General features: G+C 45.6%; 1 protein-coding gene across 17 annotated transcripts in view; it reads left to right on the forward strand.

Annotated features, from left to right (window-relative positions):
• The window catches only part of SGMS1 (sphingomyelin synthase 1), a 98381-nt gene that overhangs the window by 58798 nt on the left and 23047 nt on the right, over positions 1–16536 (forward strand). For 2 of the 17 annotated variants that reach the window (XM_064513555.1, XM_064513559.1), the window contains one exon: positions 7224–7309. The exons of 9 other annotated variants lie outside the window; for them this stretch is intronic. The gene's annotated coding sequence lies outside the window, so the exon portion shown is untranslated. Of the gene's footprint in view, positions 1–3805; positions 3891–5608; positions 5773–7223; positions 7310–10819; positions 11102–13120; positions 13191–13233; positions 13366–16536 lie in introns of those variants that run through there. 6 more of the 17 variants (XM_064513561.1, XM_026097387.2, XM_026097392.2 and 3 more) reach the window with 6 other exon arrangements.

Consider the following 16536-nt stretch of genomic DNA (forward strand, 5'->3'; position numbering starts at 1 on the left):
AAATATGTCCTGGCTGAGGTGTGTCCAAAAAAACCCTTGCAAATACTTTGGGAAAATTCATTAAGTATACTTCTCTTTATTTGTTTAAAGCTGTGTGTGGTATTTAGTTGTATCTGCCTGGACACATGCAGTATTTAAATAAACATGTCGAAAAGGTGTTCCCAAAGCTCACTTTTAATTACCTGTAATACTAGTCAAGCTGTCCTCTCTCCTCGCTTCTCCCTTCTTGCCCCACCTCGCTCATGGGAAAACAGGGTTGTCTTTGTTACCCGCCTTGAGGTCGTTGAACCCATCATGGATCACTGGGAAGAGGAGTTGCAAATATAAGGTCTGCTGGAGCAATAAAGAGCATTTTTGTCAAATATGGACGCATGCGAACATCAGAGGTGAATTATTAAGTTGGCCACTGTCCTCACCAGCTGCATTCTGCTGTCCCCTTAGATGCATATTGGCCGAAAGTAGACACGGGTGACATCTGCATAATGAGGAACGCATCACCTGTGGTGTGTTCTGTAGTTAATCCTCTAATTTCTCATATTTATGCTTAATGGGCAGAAGTGACAGAGTTGGTACCGATAGAACGACATCTAAGAGATTCTTTAGGTAATGAATAAATTACCAATTCTACTCCAGAATCTCCCCAAGAAAGCAGGGCAAGATTTGGCAAATGGATTTTTCAAGTGTTTTGGAGATAATTTACTCAAAGACAGCTGAAAGGAGGGGGAAAAAAAAAGAGCTTGTCAGTGGCTTACTGTTAATCCACACTTTTAGTCTGTCCTCAAATTTAAAATAAAATTTTAAGCTGGACATGACTCTTTGGCCTGCTGAAGACAAAGCCTCAGTGTTAAAAATCCTCCTAAAAAGAAGTATGAAAAATGAGATCTGATAGTCAGTTCACTTGAGTGAGGGTCTGCCAGCTCCCGTATCTGCAAGGTGATCTGCAAGAAAAGAGGAATGAACTTGCACTTTTTCTTTAATTCTTAAGAACAAAGCTGTTTGAGAAAGGGTGGGAGAGAATAATGTTTTTACAACTTTCGTGTTAAAATCTGGTTGGGATTTTTTTAAGGACCATTTAAATGTAATGATTTTTTGATGATCTTTAAAACAAAACAGCAGACTTTTTATTTTATTTATTCAAAGCATGGGAATTGGCTGGGCTCACTAAGACATTAAGATGCTGGCTCTGTTCTCCTTGATTTGGCGCTTGCAGAAGTACTATTTGACTTTCGGCATCCTTCATCAGAACCAGGAAGAGATATGATATTCCTGAAAATTAACGGAAAAAACAAGAATGAAAAAATGGAAAGCAGTCATACTGACACTGCCTTTATTACATTACAAAGCAGGTAAAAGCCCCATGTGAGAATTTCTCCCCCCAGAGCTGGGAATCTGGCTGGGAAAAGCTGGGAAATCCAGCCCCAGCTCACAGCAGGGCCAATGTCGCAGCTACAGCAGGTTGCTTAGGGTTGTGTCCAGGTGAGTCTGGGCAGTCCCCGAGGATGGAGATCCTCCACTGCTGACCTGGGGCAGTTCTGCAAGCACTGCACACAGAGGGAAGAACTTTTTCTTTAGGGCTAGCCGGGATTTCCCAAGGGTTCTGCTGCTTTTGCTGTACTCCTCTAAGCAAAGTCCCTCCCCGTTGACTCTGTAACCCCTTTGGGCAGTGGAAGATGCAGATGGATTCACCCTTTGCTGTCCTGTGTCTGGGCTGAACCAGCCCAGCTCCTGCAGCCTCTCCTCGTATGCGCTGGCCTCCAGCCCAACCATCACCGTGGCATTGTGCTGGCCTTGCTCCAGTTTGTGGACATCTCTCTTACTGTGAGGCCCCAGAGTGGACAGTGTCTACACATAGCCTCATGAGTGCTGGGTAAGGGAAAAAAAAAATACTTCCCTTGACCTGCTGGTTACACTGTGGCTAACGCAGCTGAGGATGTGGTTTGACCTAATTATTGACTTATGGCCAACTTGTTCCCCAGGACCCCCTGGTCCTTTCCTACAGAGCTGCTTGCCAGCAAGTCAGTCATGTTACATCACCACACACTAACATGGTAAGCTTAAAAATTTAATCTACGATTTATTCTTAACCCCTTCTCTGGGCATCTCTCCTTCCGAATCTTTGAAGGTTAGTGACAAACCTATGGACATTTTTGGCCTCCTTACTTTATGGAGGAGCAGACCATGAGCAAATTACAGCATTTGATACCTGACTATCTGGCTGTCTACAAGTCTGTCGGGAGCAAGGATTGATGGGCCATGCCAGAGGTACATATCTATGAAAAATACTACTCTTATTAAAAAATATTACCCTCCGGTATAACAATGTTAGTATGAAGGGATTTCTGGATGCAGCTTCTGGAAGTACTTCTTCTACTCGGTAGTTCTTCGATGTGGTTCTGCAGATTCCTAGGTATTACTGGCAAAGGCTCTGTCTCTGGGATGGAGTTCAAAAACCTGATGCTACTTTTAGTTAATGCTGCTGTCTGGTTTTTTTTCCACATTATTTCATCCATGAAGTGAAAGCAGGCCACTTAATATGGCTCTGAATTCACTTCTGGACAACATCCCTTTAGCTTACAGCTGCCAGAAGGTTGTGCAGACTGTCTGCTCTCACGTAAGTCTGGATGGATATGGAGAACGCTCTGCCAGTGCTGTTGCTCCCCTCGGTCTCGCCAAGCGGTGGCCTTGGTCTGCTCTGTATTGCATTTTGCACTGAATTGTATGGAGATGACAATGTAGTCAAAGTCTTGCACCAAAAGGGGAGGGGATTTTACCAGTATCGGAGTCAATTTTGCATGTTGAATATATTAGTATCAGTACGTATCGTCTAAAATCTTAGTGTTGTGGTTCCTTTCCTTGTTAAGTAATAGCTCCTTTGCTGCCCCTAACACGCCGAGCAGCTCTGAGCTGGATCTCCCCACCTTCCCGCAATGAGCTGGCTGGTGGATGTCCTTCAGTCCCTCTTGTGCTCACCAAGGAAGCTCCACACCTTCCTCTGCTGTTCAGCTTTTCCACTCCGTTTTTATGGGCAGGATGTCATTCATGCGATAGTAGTGTATATATTTACGTGCTTGGGAGAGGCCAGCTCATCCAGGGCTGTATGTTCCTAGTCCCTGGTGTGTCGTCTGGGATAAAGGTTAGGGAGGACAACAACCGTAGGGACTTGCTGCTGGTTGCAGCCGTTTGACTCACCTGGCACCCTGTGGCAATCGAGTGAGCTAAACTCGTGCTGGGGCTTTGCGACTGAGAACTTTTCTTTGTTTGTTTGTTTTTACGTGGCGAAATATTAGCCTGCTTTCAAGGGAGAATTTAACCCCTGATATTCATATATGGAAAAATGAATCCTTCCTCTCGGCATTAACTCTTCCGTTTCGTAGCGTAATGCTTTCTCCGTGCTTTCAAAAGCGATAGCAACGTGAGGCTTCACTGCGGGTTATTTGACTAAATGCCAAAGAATCGCTAGTCTTGAATTTTGCTGCTATAAAACATCTTTTTTTTTTTTTTTTCCCCATGTATCAATTTTTGTTTTGCCGTTAAAAGCCAAGCTTGAAAGGTGCCCCCGCTATAGGAACCGGTGGTAGAGCTCCTGGGCGGTTGACAGCTCCATGTTGTGCTCCTGTCCGCGGTGGGGGGGTGTCACGCACGGTGGGACCTTCCCCTGCCCATCTCCAAGCCGCGGCCGCTTGCGGGGCGCGCGACGGCCATGCCCGGCCTTGGCGCTCTCTTATCGCACCCGGGGGAGTCGCGGGCCCCCCTCCAGCCGGACTGGCCTTCCCCGTCTCTCTCCTCCTCCTCCTCCTCCTCCTCCTCCTCGCGGCTGCTGACGTACTCGGGCAGCGAGGCGAGCAAACGCGGCTGGGGACGGTGCAGCGCTCCAGCGCGGCGCACGGCCGGTGAGCGGCGGCGGCTCGGCGCCCCACGAACCTTTCGGCGGGGTGTTTGTAGGCGCTTCCCAAGAGGCGGAGCGCCTCTTCTGGGCTCAAAAAGAGTGGGAGAAGGGGCTGTCGGCGAGCCGGGCTCCGGCGCCGATAGCCCGGAGGAAGTCGAAAGGCAGCTTTTAATTTGAAGGAAGTTCAGCTCGCAGAAGATAGGCTGGGGCGCGGACGAAAAGCTCGGGCGCAGAAAGCTGCCTTCAGCTCCTCAAAGGCCTCGGTGCTGCCTCGCTTTGCCTTAAGCGTAACGTCTGGCTTGCAGGCAGCAAGATTAAATTCAAAAAGGTTAAAAAATCGGCTGCTAATATCCGCTGCCTGCCTTCCCCGAGCGAGCAGCTCTCGGGGTCCGGGCGACCCCGTCCTGGTTAAAAAGAGTATTTAGATTTTGGCCACGGGCTGCGTGCGGGAAGGGAGGAGAGGTCTAAACTGCAATTTTTTAAAACTTTTTTTTGCTTTCGGTTTTTCTTGGCAGCGTTCAAACGTTAGTCACCAATAAAAGCCAGGTAGGCTGCCAGCGACAGGAGAGGCGGCTGCCCGAAGAGCAGATTTTTCTCCGGGGCGGGCGGCCTCGTCCTGCTGGGGTCTGTCAGCCTCCGATGCGTCTCGGTCGAAGGCGTTTTCCTCGTCGCTGCTGAGCGTTAGGCGGGGGTTGAATTTCCTTGGGTTTGTAGGTTTGGTGGCCGTGTTTGCGACGTGCCGGCGAACGGCGTTGAGGTGCCCGGTGGGGCAATGGCCCCCGGCCTCGAAGTCGGGGAGAAGCTCCTCGTGCGCCTCTCCCTACCCCATCTTAACCCTCGCTTCATACCCCTGCGGCAGCTGCAACCCCCCCCTCGTGTGAAAACACAGCAGCCGGAGAGCAGCGTGGTGTTTTTAGGGTCTTTTAACGTGATTTTGAGCAGCTGGGAAGAGGGAGAGCCAGTGCCGCGTGCCTGTGGCGCGCTCGGTGTGCCGCAGCGTCGACCCCCTGGATCCTCCGGCTGTGGAGGGAGGAGGCACCGGCGGGGCAACGAGTCACGGGGCTTCGCTCTGAGAAACCACAGAAATCCCCTCAGTGGGCCGAAAAAGCAGGAATAAAACTTCACCCCTAAGCAGGGTCTTCAACAGATCTACAGCCAAGCCTTTCCGGGCCTGTACGGGATCCTGCGTGTGTGGTTTCGGACGTGACCGCCTTTCCCTCTCCTCTTAAACCTCTCTTGAACTGAATGCTTTAATCTGTAAGCTTTCTAATAGATTTATAGTGCTCAATTTAACTAAATTGTTGCTGGACTTTTGCGTGAAAACCAAACAACAGTGCCTGGAGTGGCTGGTTTTGTGTTTGCATACATATACAGTATACAGCATACAACGAAAATGTGTGTGTGTATAAATACTTGCGTATTTATTTTTACTAGGATGGGGAGAGCAAGCTTCGGCTGTAAAAAAGAGGCTTTTTTATTTTTTATTTTTTTTTTAAAGTAAAGCTCAGCTGCTTATGGCATTACCGGATGAATCATTAACGCAAGGTCCCGCTGCTTATGAAGGCTGTTCAGGAGAAGTCTCTCCCCTGAAACTCCCTTTTTTTCCCGAGAGGTAAGGAAGGAGCAAAGTTATTTACAGACTCCTCCGTAGCGTGCGGGTGTTTGCTGCTGGCCTGGCTTTTCGTGCTGGTCGATGAAGTAACGTAGGCCAGTGGGTTTAAGCCGAAGAGGGAACCTCCTCCCCTCTCACCATGCACAAAGGTTAAAGCACTTCCTAAGCGAGCGTCTCCAGTGTTAAGGGCCGAGGAAGAGGAGGGGAAATACAGCATGGCCCGCTCCGGGCTGGATTAGCTCATGCATTGCCTATCGTGCTGGAGGAGCAGCAGGTGGGTAACGCTTTTATTTTCCATGAGCGAGAAAAGTTTGCTCTAAAGCCGTTCGGTTGTGGGGGGAGAGGGGGGGCGGAAATCGGCCTTTCTGCCCCTGTTTGTTGAACTCAACAAACTTGAGGGCAAGCAAGGTTTCAAAAAACCACAAGCTGAGATGCGTGGGTTATCCGCGATCAGATAAGGCTGACAGGCTGTTCTGGGCTGTTGCTGCTGGGTGTAGTGAGGAACAGGTTCTCACAGCTGGCTGCCTGGACTGTGTTGGGAGGGGGTGGTTGTACTGGTGTCTCCCCTGGCAACAGGAGTCGCGTGGTAATTCATAAATCCCATCAGCTACCTGTGAATACTGCAATCATTGATGAAGCTTGATTTTAGATGTACTTACGTTGTTATCGGAGGCTTTGTTTTCTGGACCGTGAGTCCAGCTTGTTAGTTTGAGCTGTGAAAATCTGCTGCGTGTGTTGCCATGCTTAAATCTGCACCCGAGTTTGTCCGACTTCACTTTCTGGAGGCCTTTAGGGAACTGATTTCTCTGATGCCTTTGATACTTCTCATCTGTAGAGTCCTGCCTGCGTATTCTTTAAAATTCAGTCATTGCATTTGCAATGAACTTACCTTGTCCAAGTAATCTGGAGTACAGAAAGTGTTTAGAAAGCATGTAAAAATACTTTATACAGAGAATGGCAAAAGTAGCTTCATTTCTGATGTTCACATCAGTTATTTAAATGAAGGAGAAAGCTTAAGTCCTTGATCTAGGCCCTATCTTGTTGCCTAAGTCCAGGAGCATGGCTCTGAATGTCCAGCTAAACTCTAAGACACGCCAAATCGACGAGTCAATTCAATTAAAAAAAAAAGCCTCAAAAACTTGCTTCATGCTGTTGCACGTGGCTTGGCGCCTTGCACAGCTTGTGCTTTGGGTCCTGCGTTTTCTTCGGCCTGAGAAGATTCAAACTGCCCTTGCTGCTCAGGAAAGTGCATGTTAGGTCTAGTATCAAGTGCATCAGCCACTGCTCGGAGAAGGGACTGGATTCGAGCCTTTCCCTGAAAGATGTGGGTTGTAGCAGTTTATGTCAAAGATCTCCGAATCGAGAGCATCCGAGTGAGCGCTCTCAGCTGCTCTATCGAATAGTCACGTTGCCTTGCAGAAGAAAGGAATGGTCCCCCCCATTCGGTTGAGGCTCTGCATCTTTGCTCGAGTTAGCCCATGGCTGTAGGCAGGACCTGCAGCCCTACGTACCACTTGTCTTATGAGTGATTCTCCCATGGGTTAGCACGGACAGGTTCCTGCTTAGCCAACTTCCAACTCCAGGCTGTGGGTCCCAGTGCGAGTTGCTTGCAGCAGGACAAAAGTCCTTCGATTCCCTCTTCCCCATGTGTTCGCCTGTTCCCCTGCGTATTGAATCTCTTGCACCTCTGATTAATAGCTGGGCTTCTCCCTTTTGACTTTTTAGGGACGGGAGGTGCTGGCTGGGACTTCATCCGGTTTACGGGAGCCACAGCGGGAGGACAGGAGGACGGCAGTCCTTTTGGTAACCAGGTAGCCACCTCGACAGTGTGCAGTAAGAGCCGTCTCAGCTGGGAGACACAGGGCACAGGAAAAAGGAAGGCAGCCTAGTTCCCCTTCAGCTCTCTTGAGACGCCTGTTTCGGGGTGGTGTTTGAGAGCCTATCTGCTGCCCCTTGCACGCTTGCCGTGGGCCTGGAGATGACTTTTGCCAGGAAAATTGGCCCGATGGGGTTCTCGGTTGTCTCCAGTTGTTCTCTGCAGCCGTTTCCCCGACAAGAAACGGAGGGGATGACTCAAGTTAAAAATAGAAATAAAGATTAGGAAACTCGAGGTATGGTGTCAACATAGAGCTCAGCTGCTCTAACGACTCGCTGCTGCCACCGCAAGGGGAAGGACTTGCTTATGCTTGTGTGACCGCGCAGCGAGCTAAGCCCAGCAGCAAACTCATCCGGAGGGAGAAGGTCATTTTCCCCCATGCACCCGGAGAAGCCCAGGAGAAGAGGTGGCCCAGGAGACAAGGGTCTCAGGGTGCTTCTGATAAAAGCACCTTTTAACTTTACTTTAACAGGTAACCCAAGTCCAGGTGGGCTGGGGCTGGAGCTGAAAGCAGCTCAGATGCTTTTGCATTAGCGTCAGCTGTTCTGCATGCTCGGCTCAGGTTGAAAATCAGAGCTATGCCACCCATGCTGCTGTTTATAGCTGGGGCTAGCTAATTCAGGTTAGTCAACCCACCTTAAAAAAAAAAAAAGTGTTTTTTGTTGTTGGTTTTTTTTTAAGTGATTCTGAAACAAAATTATATTGGGAGAAAATATTCTCTTGAAACATCCCTTTTCTCTCAGGTGCTCTAAGGAGAAGGCTTACTTTGCTGTTCAAATTGTTCACATTCTTCTAGTTTATGGAGAAGATTTATATGAGTAGCTGAAAAAAATAGGTAAAAAGTATTGGGGCCTTAATTTCATTTACTAAATCTAAGACTTGAAGTGTGTGAACTGTCAGAGAGCTATTCATTAGGGTAAATGTATCGTGTGCATTGTAAACTGCTTACTTTTGAAGCATTGCTTTTAGGAAGTGGTCATTATATAGTGTTTTGTCAGCAACTCTTCTCTCTGTGTTTATCGCTAGTTCCTCTAATTATCATTAGTTGTTGTAAGTTTATCTGAATATATTCTTCTGTAGCCTTTCTTAAAATGGGCCAAAAGCCAGATAAGGAAATTGTAATTTTCTTTGTTGAACAGTTTGTTTTCTGATACTTTTTTGTTTCTTTGGGGATTATTTTTCTTTGTCAGTCTTAAAACAGCGTGATTGCTCAAGCTGCTCTTTGGTTCAGATGAGTTCCTGTTGTTAGAGCACTTCCAGCCACCTTTCAATACCCAATTAAATGTCCTGTTAAGTGACAAACTAAGAAGAAAATATTCAGGGGCAATTCCAGATAGGTTTGGGAAGCTGGTTCCTAAAAGTCAGCAGATGTGCTATGCTCCCTGTGCGGGACATAGAAGAAAAGCAGCATTTAGTTCAAGATAACTAAACAATGTTTAGTTATGTAGTATTTAGTTCAAAAAAACTATAATGTAACCCTTTCTCTTGGCAGATGACTTGAGGACAAACATCACTTCTTTTGCTTGAGCGGCCTTTTCCACGTGGCAGTAAATAAAAGCTTATCTAGAACTAGGTGGAATTCTGTATCAAGTCAAATTGTGCCTCTTTGTTTGTGCACACAGATTGGAATTCCTCTGTGTTTGAAAGTAAGTTTAAGAATTAAAGTTATTCTTTCAGCCCCTGGACAAGAATCCTGAAGACAAGCAGCTAGTTTTCTTACCAGTTAAGTTTCAAAATGCTTTCAAGATGCACTCTCACTTGGTACAAGGTGGTTAACCAAGAGTAAAAGTGCTTTGGTGCCTTTGGTACATATAATTACATTTTCTTGTAAATTAAAAAGATCAATTTGTTCTTACTGAACCTTTAGCAGTGAAGGAGATGTTTCTTTTGTAAGAAAGGTGGTATTGTTATACTTAGTTATTGTTTAAAATAAAATGTAAAGTCTAACGAGGTTAAACCCAGTTTACTAATGCTGAGGAAGCTGATGCTTTGGGATCAGTGGGTATTGAACATCCAGGATGAAGAGGATTTGCTAGGAAGGAGACCAACTTAGTTTCAGTTTAGCTTTGATTTCAATTTCCTAGTCTTCCTAGCCTTCTGGGTTTTGTTTACTTTCTGATTCTGTTTCTGTGTTGTGAAATTTTCTCTTTTACGCCCAATCACATGCTTTTCTTTGGGGACATTCGTTCTAAACTAGTCACAGCATACGTAAATCCACAGCAAAATGCTGGCATTGTTCAGCCCTCTGCAGGTGTTTATATGTAGCACTCGGGTTACAAAAATAAAGATCAGATTTTAGCAAACTCAAAGAAATTTTGTTTCGGATTAGTACAGTTGCACAGAGATAACAGAGAACTGCTGCAGATCGTGAGAGTATCTCTGGTCCTGTTGAACACCGGACCTATGAAGAGCAAGTAATGTATTGCAAATACAAAATGAGAAATGAAAGAAACCTTACAGCTGTATTGGAGCGAGTTTCTTTGCCTTCACCATTCTCCTTGCAGTTGCACAAAACGTAAGCAGTTTGCTAGAGACTATGTTTTAGAAGAATGAAAAAGCTCTTCTAGGATGCTGGAATAATCCAGTAAAACACTTTGTCCCTGCTTTGATAAATAAATTTCTCTCAAACCTTATATATTTTTTTAAATGATAAAAATCTCTTCCTATAATAAAATTTTAACTGTTTAGCAAAGGAACCATTTGCAAACTTTTTCCATGGATGCAGTGGCGTAGGTTTTTCAGTTTAAGAAGGAAAGGAGGGGAAAGAATTGATCCAATAATTCCAGGTTCCTGAAACTAAAAGCACGAGGTTACTGAATTAGATTTATATGGGAGAAAAGCAACACAGGCTTAGACTTTTGTTAATGTTTAATGTTCTGTGTCGGTCTTCACAGGAATAATTGAGCCATCGGCGCAGGAGTGATCCCATCAGCAGAGTTTATTTTGAGTGATTACAGAGCCCGCTGTGGTTTTCCTTTCAATGCAGGCTGCGCTAATTGATGAACAGGGCCATAATTTATTTACAGTCCTCAAGATCCTTTCAGGTTGATCCTCCTCCTTTTAAAAACACTTGAAAGGGGAGCGAGGAGGAGAAGGATGGTGGGGCCCATTGAGAAATTTTGCGCTGGACTGCAAACTGCAGTTGTCTAAAACACTGTCTTCTTTTTTTTTTCTTTAGTGTCGTGATTTTGCCCTGGCCTAGGTTTAGGAGCCTCCCTGTTTCGTTAGAAGTCAGTTGACCTTTAATGTGGAGCGTGTGCCGTGAGGTCGGGGAAGATCTGATGTGCAGAGGTGACACGAGCTGCGGCGGGTGGGGGAAAGGAGGGAGGTGATGAGGAGTGGAAGCCACCACCGATTAGATGAGAGAAAAGATAAAAAGAGCTAGAGAGGGGGGAAAAAACACCTGCGGTTGTTCTCTAGGTCTCAGCTTAGGATGAATGCTGTTTTTCTTCCTGATTTTGTTAGATCCCAAAATAATCCTGTTTGTCTACAGTAGCTGCAGTGGGCACCTATTGAGCGTTATAGCCCTGTATGGTGGGAGAGAGTAGCGGAGGCACCTTAAAGACGTGAGGATTTGTGTCCTGGAGGCTCCTTATGCCTTGTCCTACCCTTGAGAAGTTGTTTGCACCGCCAAGCGCCGTCTCCATCCCAAACTCGTTTATCCGGCTGCAACTTAATGACAACCTCAAATCCCGAAATCTGCTCGGAAATGCGGAGCGGTAAAAAGGTAATCGGAAAATATTTTAGAACACATCCTAATTTTGAAGATTAAAGGCCGTTTGAAGAGTGTAGGGTTTTCAGGTAGATGCACGGTTAGTTTGCATGGCTGAACTTTGATGCGCCAGCCACCGCTGTTTTGAAAGCTGCTATGCGATGCTCCTTGAACCAAATTTTGCAAATGCAAGGAAGAAGTTGTGCATTGTAAACGCGAGTACTACAACAATACTATTCGTCAATCAGCTGCCTGGAATTACAAAATAGATACATAAATGAAAGAGAAGGATGACAGCAGTTTGGGGCAAGTCTTCCATATGTAGCTATTACTCTTTTCCCTGGGAAAATTTGCTAAAATGATACTTTCATGTAGACGTAACTGCTAACACTTGAAAGAAAGACATTGTATTCCAGCTCATGCACGTGCCAAAGTGTTGGAAAACAGATGAAGCAGACTACTTTCAATAGGACAATTGATGCTACTTTCATCTCTTCAAGCAGCTTTGCAGAGGTATCTGAAGGAAGGATTATTTCAGCCCTTATGGCCTAATTATCAGACTGGTGCGTGTCCTGCCTCTCCCACAAAAAGTTTTATATTTGCTGGAGAGGTGAAATAAAATCGGCTGAAATTTGACTTGAGGCTTGATTCTGCCTTTTGGCCATTTGGCCTGACTAAAGAAGATGTGGAGCAGAAAGATTTCTGTAGTTTTTTAGGCAGAGTGGAAATGAAATGCAACAGTTGTTAATATAAAACTTCGTTGCCTGCTGAGTGTCCCTTAAGTGCGTGCCCTCCATTAGGGGACATAAGTCCCATTTTAGTGAATTATTTATGCTGATTCTACAGTAACAGGACTTGTTGCTTATGAAAGTGCATGCATTTATATTTTATGCCTCTGCCTGGCCTTTTTTTTTTTTTTTAATAAAACAAGTGCCAGAAAGATGGTTACTTGGCAAAAATTGGCTTTTAGTAAGCTAGTAAAAATACAAGTTTACTGATTTGGGCTGGTGCTGTTTGCATAATGCTCTCCTCCACGGTAGCTGTGCCTCTCTTTTCCAGGATCTTCTGCCAGTTTCTAAACATGTGTCCCTCTTTGCTACTCACCCAGAAAGCAAGGAGAGCTTGTAGCACTGCTGCTCACAACCTGTCTCCTACAAATCGCTTTGTGGTCTCCGGGGAGGACGAGAAATCCCCGTAACCCAGCTTAGACAGGTGGGAATGTGATATAGTTCTGGTCTGCTGTAGCCACTACCTTTTTATAGTCCAAGATTGGCAAACTCCCCTTGAGTCCTAATTCATATGGGGCTGTGCTTGGCAGTCTTTTTGCAAGATGCATTTTGCATTTAAGTGATGGTGAGATAGGTTGCGTTACATACGTACAGATGCTGTGACCATTTGCGCGCAGGTGTTTTGAAGAGGCAGCTCCGACGTGCTGTGCTCCTGCTTTGGCGGTGTATTACCCTTTACTCTGCCCGCGAGAGGCTGCTGGGCTCTTGTACCCCTGCGTGGTTTATAACTTAGCTGCCGCGATTCAGGCTAGCATAAGCTTTCTCAGGATCAAATTAAATTAGGTTGCTACATTGCTTCATTAATGGCATGAAATAAAACCTATACTAAAACACTTCTTTTTTTTGGTCGTGTTACAGTACCACTAAGGGTGATCTGCATGTTTCACCAGGATTTCTGCTGCAGTACTGTCATCCCCATCTCCATTAAATTTTTGTGAATGTAGATATTTTCACACGAAATGAGAGTTCTGCAATGCCTAAGGACAGATAATAATACACTTGCTTTTAAAAGCAGATTTCATACATCTTTACGCTCTGCAAAATCTTTGCAAATGCAGCTCCACCCCCACAAAACCCACCCAAAACCAACAAAAAAAAATACAAACCCAAATTACTGTGACTGTTTAATATCTTTTGGTATGAGAACTCATGGTACCTGATCTTATCACTTCTAAAACCAGTACGCTTTTTTTTTTTTTCCATTAGGTAGTCTGATCAACGTTTTAAAATGTCTGTACTGTTAGCGTGAGAAATACTGATGGTGCCGGAGGGCTACTTGTGAATTTTCAAGATCTGTCTACAGGGAAGATTATTTTGTAAGATCCCTCATTAAAAGCCCTTATTTTATCAGGTTTATAAGATCTGGTAGACGTTCTTTCCACGTGCTAGGCCTGTCTCAAGGGAACAAGTCAGAGCGTGGTGCAAGGAGTGGTCCTGCAGAACAAGCCCGCCTGAGCGAGGGATCGTTGGATGAAGTTACGACTCTGTCAGGTTGGCCCCAATTTACTTGGTCCTCTTAAGATAGTCTCCTGACTCCTCTGCTCTAAAGCAGTATATGGGTTTCTGCAGTACAGGAATGCCCCGACGGCTGTGCTGATCCTCTGCCCGTTAGAGTCATCAGCGTAGTTATTATTCCTTTATTTTGTTTGCTCACCCAGGTATGCAGCAGTGATGCTACGTCCTGCTGGACCTCTGGAGGGAACGCGGCCGCTGATGATTTACATAAGGGAAAGGCTTATTCCCAACGAGCCTGTTACACCGCGGGTTGGTTTATAGGAATATTGCTTTTTCCGACACGGCTGCTGCTTCGTTATCGACGTTGCTCCTCGTCTTTTGGATTAGACCGCTGAGCTTCTGCGGCCGTTTCTAACCGTTCTCTGCTTCTCTCCCGTTCCTACCTGGCAACTTCTCTTCCCTTCCCACAAGCCGACGGACTGGCGGCTTCACAGCCATCGCCGCTCCTCTTTTTTGAGCCCCACCTCCTCGGCGTTAGTGCCTGGCTTTCATTAGCGCCTTGCTAAGCTGGGTTTTGCCCAGCCGCTTTTAGAAAGCTACGGCATCCACGCGACCGTGGGTTTTAATCCTTCCTCCCCTCCCTCTCGTCTCCTTCACCGGATTTTATCTGGGTTCGTGCTCCTGGGGATAAAAGAGTCGTTCCTCCGGATTTCTCAGTTCTTTCTGCCGCTATAGCCGTGCCGCAAACGGCTCCACGATCCTTTCGGAGTGACGGGCAGCCATTAGTTGATCAAACGGTTAACTCTGCCCGTTGCCGCACAGCCGGGGAGGAATGCTGATTTTCGAGGGTGGAAGCAGCTTTTCGGTTTCGGAACGGACCGAAATTATTTTAGCAATTAGGTTGGTTTGGCGAGAGCCCCGCAGGGAGAGAAAACGCCGCATGGGTTCAGCCGCAGGGAGCTAGAGTTATTAGCTCGATAAAGCGCGTACGCCGTGACGTAGGCTGTAAGCTTATGTTATCGTGGAAGAGACACTGTCCAGTGCTGCATGACAAGCTGTTAACTCTTATTTCTAAATATATATAATGAAGGGGATCACAGGGACTTAAGAGGGTTTTATCCTACAGTTCCAAGCCTAAGGCTTGCCTCGCCTTTTTGCGGTTAGAAGCAGACATTTAGGCTGGTTAGCAAATACGTCCTAGCAGCTGTAAAAACATGTGCTGGTTATAGCAGACTGGATCCGGTGGTGTTATCTCCTCCTGCGGCGTGAGAGAAGTATCACATGAATCACCTTCTCAAGATAGGTATCTGCCTTAGGTATTTTTAATTATTTCTAGTTGTGGGGCGTGAACTAACAGCAGATTAAGCTTTGATACACTTGGCTTTGAGATACTTTGCAATCGATTTATGGGCTTTTTTTTTTGTGATGTAAAATATTATTTTCTTTAAGTGCTATTTTTTAGCATCACTTAATTTCCAGGGGAGGAATGCAAGCTAGTCCTACTTACCCAGTGCTTAGAGTTGCAAATCTTCCATTTGGCTGGTGTTGCAGCTTAGTTTTTAAATGGGTTTAACTGAAGCCCTCCAAAGCTACCAGTTCAGCATGCGGATCGGTTACGCTGTCATCGCCATAGAAATAGCCCGTCTGGCATGTTTGGGGTGGCAGATCCTGGAGTCCCTGCCTGCCGGAGAGAGGATGGCTGGGAAACACCCTACTTGATGTGCTCATAACTGGAATTGCTGGATGGCTAATGGATTTCTTCATAACGACGTTAGGAAGAAATGATGCAGCCACGTTTCCTATACCCCGACGTGTCACTAGAGGAAGAAAAACAGCCAGAAGGAGAGGGAATTGGATGTGTGCAGGAAGAACTTTCTTCTGAGGCTTATTAAAGAGTTCATAATTTCCGGAACAGTTAGATAACAAGCTATGAGTCCTTTTATTACCTATCTTTATTTGTGAACATATTTGGTCACAACTTGGAAAATAAGCTGAGAGAAATATTCCAAACACTAAGAGCATGCCACGCTTTGAACCCACCGCACCGCTTCCAAATAATTCTGCGTGTGGCCTTGGACCTCGTTTTGCTGATATCTAGCGGTGCACACAGCCGTCGTCTCTGGCTGTGGGGAAGCAAGCGTGTTTTTAATGTTCTTTTGTGCTCTTAAAATATCTGACATTTGAAAAATGTTGAAAGTGCTGGAAGTGCTGGGAACGCTCGCTTGATGTTCTTGGGAGGTAGTTTGTGCATCTCTCTCTTTTGGGAGGTTCAAAGTTGAATCGTCGCTGGAAGCGAGATTTTAGCAGGATTTGCTGTATTATGGTATAATCGCGGAAGGGATGGAAGTCATACCCTTGCGATAGTCTGCCTCCGGTCAAGGATCGTTGAGTATGGATAGTCAATGACGTTAAGATCTGCCGACCAAGACGGAGGCAAAACTGCCCAGTGTGCGGGGGGGGAAACATCTCGGAAAATAGGGACCCCTGAATTGGGGAACAGAGCCAGTCCGAGTTGCTGTCCCTTTCCAGCACTCCTTCTTGCTTTCAGTGGAAGAGATGTTGGCATCACAGTGGGGAAGAGAGATGTTTCATCTCTCCGGTAACGTTGACCAGCTCGTGGTCCTACGTACCAGAAATGATGTTGCGTATTTGTCGTCTTCTCCCTTTCAGACCAGGGATCAGTATGTGTTATATGAAAACAAATTAATAAGGACAAACCTGAGGATTCTTCTGTTTTAGAAGATTAACGATGTTGAAAATTAATCATGTTGATGGTATGCTTTTTGGGCAGGTTTGTGAATAGTGACAGCTGAAATACAGAAATGAGCATCTTCCATGGAGGTATCTAGATACTTAAACTCTGGGGACTTTGAAGCTTTTTGATCTAGTTCTGCTGTGCTGGACTTCAAAAGTAGTGTTATTTGAAATAAAATACTTACATTGCTAATGAAATATGAAAGTATATTATTCTAGGCTGGGTTTCTAAGGGCATAAACTCAGTTTTATGTTGTTTTACACATAATTCAAGGCAGTTTGGAGGAAGTAACTGTTGTGGTCTGGATGCTGTCTAACATATCTTCAAGAACAAAACCAAATATTAAGGCTTAAATCAATTATCTTATTTTTTAAGTGCAGTGAGGCTATATATTCATTGTAGTTTCTCTCAGTATTCTTTTTCCAAATCTGCATGGCTGGTTTTGTAAAATA

Source organism: Dromaius novaehollandiae, chromosome 6 (assembly GCF_036370855.1).
Source record: "Dromaius novaehollandiae isolate bDroNov1 chromosome 6, bDroNov1.hap1, whole genome shotgun sequence".
NCBI classification, from domain to species: Eukaryota; Metazoa; Chordata; class Aves; order Casuariiformes; family Dromaiidae; genus Dromaius; species Dromaius novaehollandiae.